This window comes from Anabas testudineus, chromosome 7 (assembly GCF_900324465.2).
Source record: "Anabas testudineus chromosome 7, fAnaTes1.2, whole genome shotgun sequence".
Taxonomy (NCBI): domain Eukaryota; kingdom Metazoa; phylum Chordata; class Actinopteri; order Anabantiformes; family Anabantidae; genus Anabas; species Anabas testudineus.
The window spans coordinates 23,661,011-23,669,496 of record NC_046616.1 but is presented as its reverse complement, the minus strand read 5'-3'; the positions used below and the strand labels follow the sequence as shown (position 1 = coordinate 23,669,496).

Below are 8,486 nucleotides of genomic sequence, written 5' to 3'. Positions count from 1 at the left end.
TCTTGAAGCAATGGCTATTCAAAGCAAACCAAATAAAACAATGTAAGACATCATCCAGCTGTACCTGTTGATTAACACAACAGACAGAGCAAAACTACGTTTTCACATTGTGACACTAAATCATTGTCAGTTTGAGTTGGCTTTTGGTTTTACACTGAAATATACCCTTTAACGTCAATCTGATAACAGATCTCTGAATGACAAATATATAACAGAAGTCAGTTCCAGTCAGTATTTAGGAGATGCACCTTGGGCAGTTACAGCATTGAAAGCTACTTTGAAAACACATTTGCTAGTCACTAAGTATTTGCACTGGAGGATGTTGAACTAGAATACAGCATACATGTAGCTCCTCCAGGCAGAAATCAACAAGTATGGATGAGGATCATGGCTGAAATTTGGAAAGTTTCTCCATGAATGTCGCCAATATTAGACCACCGAGCAGCACCCACTCCTTTGTGGTGGTGGCTGCCAAGAGGATGGGGCTGGTCAAATTGAATTCCATTACAGTAAAATAAATAAATAAAAAGATTATTTCCTACTATCCGCCATTTCCCATGAATCAATATCATCCATAAATGAAAGGTAAAGAATTCTAAGGAGGATGAAGACTTTATCAAAACGGGTTTGATTCAGTGCAAAAGATTTTCTTTTCAACGCAGGTTTACAAAAGGAAGAAAAGATGCTGTAATATTTCAATATCCTTTCAAGAGAAGCTTGCAAGTCGTATAAGTCATCCTGATGAGTCTAAATAACCGAAATGAACTCCTGCACACTAGTTTCTTTTCTGTTCAGAAATTCTCCAGAAGAACTGGTGAGTGCATCAACTGTATCTTGTCTTTACAAAAAACTGTGTATCAGTTTTGGCAGATAAAGGTACAGTCACACTGTTATTCTGTTGTGCAAATGCTCATTATAATCCCATGAACCTCTAAAGGAAGCCTCAGTGAATATATTGTGTAGCTACAGTGTCAGGTGTATTAACCCATTCATGCAGTATGTTCCTCCCCAGATGTTTCAACTGCAGGTTCTGCTATGTCACCCCTCTGCAAACAGGCAAAACACAGATGGGGCACAATAAATGCCTACATGTGCTGCAAGTAGACACAGTAACACACAGCGTAAACACGCGCACACACACACACACACACACACACACACACACACACACACGTGCAGCGGTTCTCATTCCAGATTCAAATGCGCATACAAGATGGGAGAGGAAGAGAAAAGGGGGGTGTCGGGCCAGCCCTCATCGATCTGTCCGAGAGAGAGAGAGAGGGAGAGAGAGAGAGAGGGAGACGGAGAGAGAGTAGAAAGGAATGGAAGAAAGAAGGCGCAGTGCTTGGCTGCATCTTTATCCAGCACCCCCCTCTCTCTCCTCTCTCTCTCTCTCCTCTCTCTCTCTCTCTCTCTCTCTCTCTCTCTCTGCCCGCCAGCTGATGGTGACTGGAGGTGGAGCGGTTTTTTCCTCTTCTCTCGTCATCCCGGGGAAACCTAGACGGACGGACTGGAGGAGGTTTGGATTTGGATTTTGACACCGGATACTCCTTGATGATGACAGCGGGGGGGATTTAAAGAAAACGAAGCGAAACACACAGACACACACACACACACACAGGTTGGACAGACACCAACACAGCGCGCAGAGAGCGAGAGGAACAACAACTTCCAGCAGCTGTGTCCTGGGAGCGGTGTGCGGGGAGCTCTGGAGCTGATAGCCCCACAAAGGTAGGATGTTGCACTGCCTGCTGCAACAATACTACACGTATTTCCACACACACACACACACACACACACACACACAAACACACACAGCGCATGTCTCTCTGGATCACCTCAGTTGGTTCTATGTGGACCAACGCGTCCGTGGCCGCCTGCAGTGTGTCACAGTGTTTACGTTGAGCTCGCTCAGCTGAAAGGTTGTTGCCATAACATACACGGTATAGATGCTCATGGCGCGTGTGTGTGTGTGTGTGTGTGTGTGTGTGTGTGTGCGTGTGCATTTCACGGTGCGTTTGCGTGTGTTGGGAGTGCGCACGGCGCAGTGAAGTTGTGTCTGTGACTCTTTCTTCATCCTCGATTTCTCGCACTACTTTTTCCCGGTGGGTCGGTTGCTGGAGTGTGTGTGTTTTAATGAGTGACTGCTGCTGGGATACTTGACAAACAGAGGTGGTGAGTAACTAAGTACATTTTACTCATGTACTCTAATCAAGTTTCATTTTGAAGTGCTTCCACTTCATTTGGAGTATTTTGATTATGTTTTTTCACTCTGTTGTAACTTACACTGTCAGATAAATGCAGCAGATTCAATGAGAAAAATAATCACCTAATAAATGGTGATCTATAATTAGGGTACTATGATTGAACTAGTTGTCATTAATATCATATATGAGGTTAAAACCAGCCCCGCCTTCTTATTTCACCCTATGAAGAAAGATATCTCATTTAAAAGTTTGGACTAGATTTGTACATTTACCATAGTTTTCTTAGTGGAGTCTTGAACATGTGCCCTTTACATGTATTTACATTTTAGAGCTTCTGCTTAGTACTTTAACAAGTTCTAGAAGTGGTACTTCTTCTTCTACTGATGCATTTTGTTAGGCAGCGCATACAATCCTACTCTACTAGCATAGTGTCTGTGCACTTCTTCTACCTCCGGTGATAAAACTGTGCATTAAAATAATTTCGGAACAGACTGTAGAACAGGTAACAGTTGATGTTTTGAGAGTCAATAGCATGATTTTCTGTGCAGAAGATTAAAATGGCCGCCACAGTTTGGGCCAAGTTGGAGAGCTAAAAGCAGTTTATTTCAGTTTTAGATTAACAGATTGTAAGTGAATATGCCTATATCAGTCTGAAATGTCTTTGTGGACAAATGATGTGTCTGAAGTACTAAGTACAATTAGGAAATAATATGATGACAATATTGACTTCCGAGTCAATGGAAGTGCAGCCTGTTTTGCTGTCGTGTGAACAGCTTTAAGGGTCATGACGAAGGAGTTGTTTCTGTTTTATCCTGCTTAACCAATTTGATCTAGGAATGGTCAACACGTCTTTGAATTAGTTCAGAATTTTTAAATAGTTATCTGGAAACTTCAATAGTACTGCAGTGCTGTCTGGTTTTATTCAAAATATTGGAGCAGACTTTCTTTACTATAATATAGTTTTGTACCAAACTCCTGAAAACAGAAGTTAGTTTTTATAATAAAAAAAAAAACATCTTAAGCTGCCATATTGGTGAGCATGTGGCCCCCTTCTTTAAGACAACTTGGCTTATTTACACTAAGCTTAAAAGAGGTGGTGTTAATTTTACACAGGTGCAGGCATCCCAGTATTGGCATTGTAAGGTTTAATGTGGCATCCAATGGAAGTATAAGAAGCACATCTTCATCAAAACATTGCTGGTGCTTTTTTTGCACACATTGCTCAACCAAGCCTAATGTAACTGTAAGTGGGGTGGCATCTTGGTGCAGTAAACCAGCCTTGAAAGGACAGGGTAAAAGGGGCTTTAGCCATCTAAAGTCCTGATTAGTAACTCAATGATGTGATTTTAAGTGATAAAGAATAAGCATTAATTTCGAACTAATAATAATAAGGTTAATTTACTTAATTGGTTGAAAACTTTCAACAGCAGATTAAATTCTCCCACTTGTCATGAACCTACATGTTCATATGTTCCATTATTCAGAGTATCTGTAAAACTGTTATGATGGTCTGTAGCTATTCTTTGTTTAACTATCGAGGTGAAGGTTTCCTGCTGCTGTCTCTCAGCACATGAATGCAGTCATGCAGCATAATCTCTGAGTTTTTGTTAAAGATGAAAGCATATTTATGAACACAGCTGTGAGGCTAGAGACATTCCAGTAATGACTAATGAAATATAACTAATCCCACATAAGAAAAGACCAAGAACACAGTAGCAGGTCACAATCATAACATATTTGTTGACAAAGACCACTGAGCAGTCAACTGGTTGGCCAATATACACAACACAACATCGGAGACTTTTACATTGGTAACAGCTCATGATTTGCCTACAGTCACCAGAAGGAAATTCTGGCTCAGTTTTGTGGGTTTGTTTTCATAAAACCAAAAGAGACATCTGTGACATTAGAGATGTCAGTGAACATGTCGCCTCCTCATTAATCTGCACGGAAACAAAAGACCATACAAAGTGTGTTATCCTACTGTATTTTGTCTTGTTGGTGTAATCAAAGAACTTTAAAGGCAAACATGGTGCTTCTTTATTGTTGCTAGATAATCATGGATAAGATAATCTTTCACTGTCCATATGTTTAAAACATATGGAAAACATATAAGGGGGGAACATTTTTGTGTATTATTCTTAGTACAGCCAGAGGTTTTTGACCATTAGAACAAAATGTACAGTTTCAGAGTATTTTGTACTTTTTTCTTTACTCCTAAGAGAAAAGTAAATGCGTGTCTCTGCCAGGTTTGAAGTATGCTGTTATTTTCAAGTGTGGTCCTCTTTTTTTACATTCTGAATAGCAGAAGTAACTAACCAGTGTGACAAGTAGTAATCTGTGCCATGCAGTGTCAGCATCAGTCCACAAAGGAGGTTAGTGCTGTAGTAGAAACAGAATAACATATAAACCAGTGACATACCGTAGAACAAGTTATCAGTGTTTTACACCTATCAGTTCTGTGTTCTACACCAAGACACCAGCGGGGATTGGGTTTTTTTATTTAAATGTATCTATTTGGACAGTTGTGAGCATGCTGTAAGGATGAAAATAAACAGAGACAGCCCTTCCTGCAAAGTTTACCTCATCTGTCTGGACTTAATAATAACTATTTGTATAATTGTTTCCTCTGAGGAGGTGCTTTGAGGCTGCAGGGATCCAGTAGCATAAATGTACTGCTTAGTTTTACTAAACCTAGTCATTGTGTCTCATTGAGGTTTAAAGAACAAACAAACAAACAAAACAACTTAAATCAAAGCTTATAACATTTTATAACATAATTTATTGGTAAAAAACACACACACATACACACAAACACACAAAAACATACAAAAATAATCAATCATGGATCATCTGCAAAAAATGTTGACAGTACAAATATTAAAATTGCTCCAGCATCTTTTTTTATATTCTACAAATTCTTCTACTTTTCACTGACTTCTTAATGAAACCGAAGACTTAACTGATGGAAATATGGTATGTTATGCTTATGTTATGCACAATTATATACATTGTGCTTAAGCTAAAAACACAGTTATAATCTTGGTTTCTTTACTGAACAAACAAATTAAACAATGAACCTTTGGATTTAATAGTTTTTGCTTAAACGTATTCTTAAGAAAAGTCAAATTTACAGATTTGCTTGTCTTTTGTTATTATATCAACAAATTCTTTTTTTCTTCATGAGTTGAAGTCGTTTATATTTAGTAAACATACACACCCTGCAGGTGCTCTTAAAATGACTTGAGACTGCAGGGTCATGTGCACAGGAATCTCATCTCATCTCATCAGAAATTGAAAAGGAGAGGTGATCGTGATGGAGATATTTATAAATCACATTTCATGGCGATGTTCTGCGTTCTATGTGAAAAGTGCTAATGTTGATAATGTTTTGTAAAATATTGGAAATTAATAATTTTAAATATGAATGGTAAACATTTTATTGTGATTTAAATTGTATAATTCTATTAAATGTTGAAATGAACAAAATGCAGTACACAGTTATTTTGCACAAACTTGTCAGCATTTAAACTTTCTATTGTTTTCTAAGGAAAAAATCCAAAATAAACAATTAATGAATTACAGTTGGTGAGTGAGTCCCATTGTCCTGCTGCATTCTCAAACATCTACTGAGCTTTAGCTAGCATACAGCTGCCCAGACATCCCCCCTTGGGATACCTTGACAGCTTTATTCATAGTGCTGCATGTTCTTCCTAAACAATTCAGCAATGTATTCTAATTGTATTTAAACAAAAACTGAAACTTACATAACCTAACATAAGCTGTAGAATTTTTAATAAATCAGCTCCGCTTAATATTTGAGTATTGGTTAAAATCAGACAGTTCACACTGTGGTAGAATAAAGAACAACAGCATGGATGGCTGAGCAGTTTAAGTCAAGCTAGGGAAAGTTCTTGAAAGTCATTCCTGCTCCTTGTTACATTAGCATGAGATAAAAATAATGCACAACATGCATTAATCAGAGGAGACGCATTCATTCAATTACAATAACATAAATAACATCTGAGTTTGGAAACTAATGAAATGCCACAGTGAATCAGTTGCTGCAGCTTGAATCATTATGTCATCATGTTGCATCCTCTTGGATACATTCACATTGCTGTCATTAATAGAAGAAGTATGAAGTGTAGAAGTGTGCACCGACTTTTCAGGGAATTTTCTTGAAGCTTGACACTGTTTAGATTGAAACATAAATTACTTTACTGATCAAACCTTCATTACCTAGAGACAATCACTAGACATAGCAAGTGCAAAACAGTGGCCCACCCAGAGTGGCACTGTAGCCTTACATGGACACACACTCTACATGCTCTATGTTTAACTGCTTATTCATCAAAGCTCTGGCATGCACACTCAATGCTGCAGCTCCAGCAGAGACTGAACTTGGAAAACAAAAGGCATCATCAGAATGAGGGGTTTGTCCGAAGGTAGGAAAAAACAGAAGAGTGGAAGAAGAGCCAACACAGAGGAAAAAAATGATGAGGAGAGAAGAGAGAAGACAGAGAGAGCTATTAGAACACATAAGTAACCCACATGTATAGAGCCTGGCAGTAAACTTGAGCAAAATTGGGAGCACAGAAGAGGGACTTTTGATGTAGGGGATATTCATGAGAGCAAGAGAGAGGGACGGAGCTTGTCTTAGCAGCATTTTGACATGTTGCTGCTGCAGCGACATCTTTACACTGGTTGGCATGTTCTTTTACTATGAACACTAGAACTGAAATAATTCATGTGTTCATGAAAATCAGTGTGTACTGGCCATCCAATTCAGCAATCCAGCAGAACCACATCATCTGCAAAAAGCAATGATGCTGACCTGATGCTGTGAATACCGACAAGCATACATCTTAGATTTGTTCAGGAATTCATACATACATATGACATATACATACATGTGACGTGGTCTCCATTGTCAGAATTGTCAGATGAAGTGTCACTCATTTAGTATGCCGTTGGTATCTCAACCCTTTTATACTGCAGAAAGAATTGATTACATGTATTATTTATTAAGCTGCCATTAAAATCTGGTGTTTCTGCCTTCTCAGCCAACAAAAGGTGATCGAACATCATTGAGTTGCAGATGCCTTGTTTATAATAACTGCACCAAGCCTGCAATTTAATGGCATCACCAAATTGTTGTTTCCTCCCTTCCTCCTTTAGTTCTTGTTTATAGAGGGGGTTGGGGTGGGTGTATGGGGGTTCTCTTCAGCAGATGAATTGAATGTTTAAATGGGTTAACATCAGGTGATGGCCAATCCAAAATCTTCTACTTTTTCCAACTTTTCCTACTTGTCCTATGTTCAGTTGGCATATGTTTAACATATGACATTATCAATAAAGATTAGTGAGCCTGTTTCAGAAGCAGCAATGTAAACCCAAGCCATAAAACTACTGGTTTAGATCATGAACAGATGTTCTCCTTTTAGAGCCTTTCCATCCCTTGGTAGAGGTGTGCCTGGCAAATTCAAACATGGCTTTTCTGATTCTTACTGCTGATGATGGCAGAGTGAGCTTGAATGCTGGAATACCTTTTTCCAGATTGTAGGAGGGTGAAGAGTGTATTCGAGGAGGTTTGTGAGGTGTTCAGCAGACAGAAATGAATGGGCCTTGCCATTCCAGTACTTTGGACTTTTAATGACCCACAGAATCCTGCATGAGATACTACCTAAGGACAGAAAATTCACTGTTCCACTTTAAGGCACATGAGAAAAGTGAAGCAAAAATAGGACTTTACTTTGTTTCGATTGTTGGCAGTAAAAAGGAGAGTAACACACCATTGTCGTTCAAATATATCCACTTTTATTTGATTTGATTGGATTTTGTGCTCTCCTTTAGAATTATTGCTGATAAAACATATAATATACAACCACTGCCTTACTTTCTATTTTCACTGCATTAACATGCAACATTTATTGATGTCATCTCACGCTACTTCTCTCCCTTGTTCTTTAACCTTAGTCTCTCTCTCACACATCTCAGCAGTGTTATATTCCACATGTGACAGTGCTGTAATAGAATATTTGATGTTGTCACTTCATTTCTTCCTATTTTGCTACACTTCTTTTCTGTTTCTGCCATCTTTCAGCTTCTTTTCTCATTTTCTCTGCTCTCTATTCCCTCACACTTTTCTGTCCTGCTTTTCTTTATATATCTGCTCTAGCCAATCTAAATCAAGCCCCTTCCTTCCCTGTTTTGTTCCTTCCACATTCTTTTTCTGCCTTTTAATCCTGTCTCTTTGTGTTTTCCTTGTTCTGTACC

General features: G+C 38.6%; 1 protein-coding gene across 1 annotated transcript in view; it reads left to right on the top strand.

Annotated features, from left to right (window-relative positions):
• Positions 1-1,594: 1,594 nt before the first annotated feature.
• Positions 1,595-8,486, top strand: part of oprl1 (opiate receptor-like 1) — an 82,199-nt gene continuing 75,307 nt past the window's right edge. Inside the window, 1 exon segment of the mRNA XM_026368403.1 lies at positions 1,595-1,731. The gene's annotated coding sequence lies outside the window, so the exon portion shown is untranslated.